The sequence below is a fragment of the Anas acuta genome, chromosome 2 (genome assembly GCF_963932015.1).
Source record: "Anas acuta chromosome 2, bAnaAcu1.1, whole genome shotgun sequence".
NCBI classification, from domain to species: domain Eukaryota; kingdom Metazoa; phylum Chordata; class Aves; order Anseriformes; family Anatidae; genus Anas; species Anas acuta.
In genome coordinates this window covers 12,943,141-12,947,455 of record NC_088980.1, presented here as the reverse complement: position 1 = coordinate 12,947,455, position 4,315 = coordinate 12,943,141, and positions in this window count along the sequence as shown.

The window sequence follows — 4,315 nt, the reverse complement described above, 5'->3', positions numbered from 1 at the left end:
TTCTCCCACGTGCCTGGTGACAGGACGAGGGGGAATGGGCTTAAGTTGCGCCAGGGGAGTTTTAGGTTAGATGTTAGGAAGAACTTCTTTACTGAAAGGGTTGTTAGGCACTGGAACGGGCTGCCCAGGGAAGTGGTGGAGTAACCATCCCTGGAAGTCTTCAAAAGACGTTTAGATGTAGAGCTTGGGGATACGGTTTAGTGGGGACTGTTAGTGTTAGGTTAGAGGTTGGACTCAATGATCTTGAGGTCTCTTCCAACCTAGAAATTCCATGATTCTGTGATTCTGTGATTCTGTAACACTGAAGGATGTTGCATCAGATGTGGAATTTCCAGCTTGGCTGTTGCTATCTATTTCCTGCTCTTTATTATTATTATTATTATTTTCTCCTCAATCTGAGGTTTTTGAGGGTTGATATGTAATCCCAAGGCCAAGCTCTGCTTATGTGCTCGGCTTGGATTTTTGCCTTTTGCTGTCATTGCATGGATGCCGGATGTTGGCATTTGGGGTGACTGTATTGTCTGCTCTGCAGTGATTGATGGGCTGATTCATGGAATTTTAGCTGCAACAGTGGGAACTTGAGAGGAAGGGAGTCATTGCTCATCTTTGTCTTTGTTCACCTCCTTGAGTGCTTTACTTTAAGGAATCAAAGCAGGTATAATTTTGTTTGAGTTGTTTCAACTACTTTCTCGAGAGCAAAAGCATCTTGACTTCATACTTATTTTCCATTCTTCAGTGTTTTGCAAGGAAGTTCTCAAAGTGTTCATAAAAAAATCTGAAGATACTTTTGTTAAAGCAGATACAAGGCAAAGATCTGGTTATGACTGGTGCAGAGATCAGAGACCACTTTCTTGTTATTTTAGGCCATTAAATTATTTCACAATGAGTAATGTCTTGTAGGAACTTTTGAGCAATAATGACTAATTATTATGCAAAATTAATATGGACGGGATGCAAAATGCTATTACTATGGAAATATGCAAGCAATACTCAAAATTTTTAGTGTTTATATCAAAAGACACCCTACTATTTTAGAGACTGGGAGTGAATCTAAATTTCTCAAGTCATCATAGGGGATCTTCCTTGGCTTGAGTGTAAGTGAACACACAGGTCAATATGTTGCAGAGAACAGGATTTGAAATGCAGAGAGAGGATGGGTGCCTATATTAAAACATAATTCCTTCCTTCCTTCTTGCTTTCCCACTTTCCTTTTTTTTTTTTTTTTTTTTTAGAACTTGTGCTCTGTGGTTACTTCATTGATAAGGTTCAGCTGGCCTGACACATATGACTTTCCTGATTGTTTTCATATTCTTTTCACAATTTACTGGTCATTGTAGGTGGCATTGGGAACACAGCAGAGGAGCTGAGGTGTGTTTCAGCTGTGGCAATCCAAGGAGTGGGATGGCTTCCACATTTTTTATTTATAGGGTCAGATTCATCTCCTTTAAATGCCAAACATTTCAAAATTGAATGTGAAAGCCTGAGATCCTCTTTGCAGACTTTCTTCTCAGTTATTTGAGAGAAATGGGTTTGCGTAGGGGGTATTTACTTGCTTTGTCTTGGGGAACTACTCCTATCCACTCTCTGTGAAAGGAACTGAGAGTTATGCTGGACATAAGCATGTGAGAAAGTTAGCTAAATCAGAGGGGGTCAATCCAGTTCTGCTTTTTCATTCCCTCACTAAGGTTACACCTCTGCCCAAAGCATCCATCTTCCTTTTGAGCTGGTGAGCATGTGAGTGGGGAAAAGGGAAAGGGCATTTTCAATGACAGACTTACAATCCTTTTTAGCAATGGGAAAGATGATGGCAGAAGTCTGCAAGTTTGCTTTTCAGTCCTTGCACAGTCGACAGGTTGCTCTTTGCATCTTTCTTGCAGTCTTTTGCTTCTCAGAACATCTTACCACTTTATTCACAGGGGAAATGTGACTGGAAATGCCAGCTCGAAAATATCATGCACAAAAATCTACTGCTTCTTTGTGTCTGTGCTGGCTGCCTGTGACATCTCACTCGTTGCCCTTGTAGCTCTCTGCTGTTTTTTTTTTTTTTTTCTTGCAGTCATGCTAACTGAATTTACATGCTGCAGTGTTTCCAGGACCACTGCTGTCCTTCACTTGCCCCAGTGGCACTACTCAGAGCAGGAGGAAATAGAAATGTTACAGCTGTCATAGCTGCCCTTGCTGCCTGATCTTTGGAAAGGGAACTGCATCAGGCATTAATTATTATTATTTTCTCTCCTTATTTTATCCTTCCTTCTCTCTCCCTCTGACATTTTTAAATGTTAGGGAACTCTGATTTCAGTCTGTCACTCACCTCCACCTGTCCCTGCCTGCAAAAAGATGTAAAAAAATCACAGATATCTTCTCAGGTGACTTCAAGAGACCAGGGCTATAGTGTCACAGACCTGTCCTTTCATTTCTGTGATGTCTGGGGAGCACAAAGCCAGGAAAGATTTTAGTCAGAAAATATCCATAATGCCCCAAAAACACAGAGGTAATATAAGCCACTATTCTCCTTTTCACTCCCTAAGTGCTGCACTCCTTGAAATGTAGGATATAGAATTACTATTTTTTATCTCATACTTTTTGCTAGAGGTCCAGACTATGTTTTACTGTGTAATCCTAGGCAAAGAACTGTACCATGGTTCAGAAATACCAGTTTCTATCTCTGCTACTGGTTTACCTCGAGAACAGGTGCCTAAAGCCACCCATATCAAAGTGTCAGAAAGATTTGCTATTTGATACGGGCATGGAAGCCTCTGTCCAGCACAGTACACACATCACAGGTATTGCCCAGAGCACACCAGCTCCTTAACCTGAACTCCACATTATGAAGTTTGAGCAGCTTATGAAAGGTAATGTGTAATATGCTAAAGCAGAAAGGAGCCTGGATTTGATGACCAGGAGGGATACCCAGTTCAGATTTAAGACCCAGTGAATGATAATGGTTTTGCATAAATTTACGGCGAGCTTTTTATAGTGAAGAGGGGAAAGCAGCGTGAAAGTGCACACTGTGAAATGTCATCAAGGATAAGTTACCACTGCCATTTCTGGAAGAGAAAGGCTGCTAGAAACTCAAAGAGTGTAGACAACAGGACACGTAGGAGGGTGTCTGATCCACTAAACTACTCTCTATTTCATGAATTGTCAGTGCTTTCTCCTCCCCATCTCCTTCCGCTTCTGAGTGGTTTACACGTAAGATTTGCATGGTAGACAGTGAGAGTGATGTAACCACTTATCACTCATCTCTTGACCATTGTTTCTCCAGTTTCTCTTTTGAAGCCTGGCTTTCCATTTATGCTAGAGAAAAATCAAAGTCCAGGAAAATGCAAGGTAAACAGTAATGTACCGTGAGAGAAGTCTTTTTAGTGATTTAAGCACAGCAACTGGCTTTGAATTACTCATGCCCTTTCAGGAAAAATAATTAAATAATTGAGTCTCTTCAGAGAACTGAATGAAGATGTCTACTCATTTCATGTAAGAAACAGGAAAGTACAATGTTAGCCTGCCTGAAAAAGTAAAAATACGATAAGGAAAATATGTCCTTAGATAAATTGGTGATACTAATATTATTCAGGCATTCAGATTTGGACTACTTATCTCAGAAAACAACCAATACAAGAGAGTGCATAGCAAAAGGCCAACACACATTAGCAAGGACATGAGAAGAGAGGAAAGGAGACAGATGCTTCATGTTCATTTGGCATTTGGAAAATCCCAGTGTAAAACTCTACAGGTAATTTAAATGAGCAACAAAAACTACCCCATAAAGATGTTTTCCTTTAGTTCCTCAGGCTGCCCAAAAAATCAGCTAACACTATTCTCTAAAGCGCTAGCCAAGCACTCCCTAATAATTGTTAAAAATACATTAACTATATCGCGCTCTCTCCATACACAAATCTTCATATTTTATCCTTGCTGTGTGGACCAAGGTGCCTGATAACATTTGCAGCATCACCAGTGCCTCTAGCATCATGGAAAAGTCACATTGTGAGAAAACCAGGCCAGAGACAGAGCTGAATAAGAAGGACCAAGGAGACTTGTCCCAAGTTCTAGATGACCACACAGACCAAGGTCTGTTCTTTCTCTGTGACTTCTCTCCTAAACTGGAAGAGCTGATGCCCTCTGTGCTGGAATCTGGGTAGGTCACAAGTGATGTTTAAAGCATTTTAGTCACAAAGTCACCTTTTAAAAACTATCATGACTATGGTGTTCTCAGCTTGTAGTACCTGGTGCTGAGGATCTTCTCCAAGGTCTTCTGCAAATGTTGGTTTTCACCCACTGCAAAATAGTTTCCCTGACAAAGAATAGTAAGGAT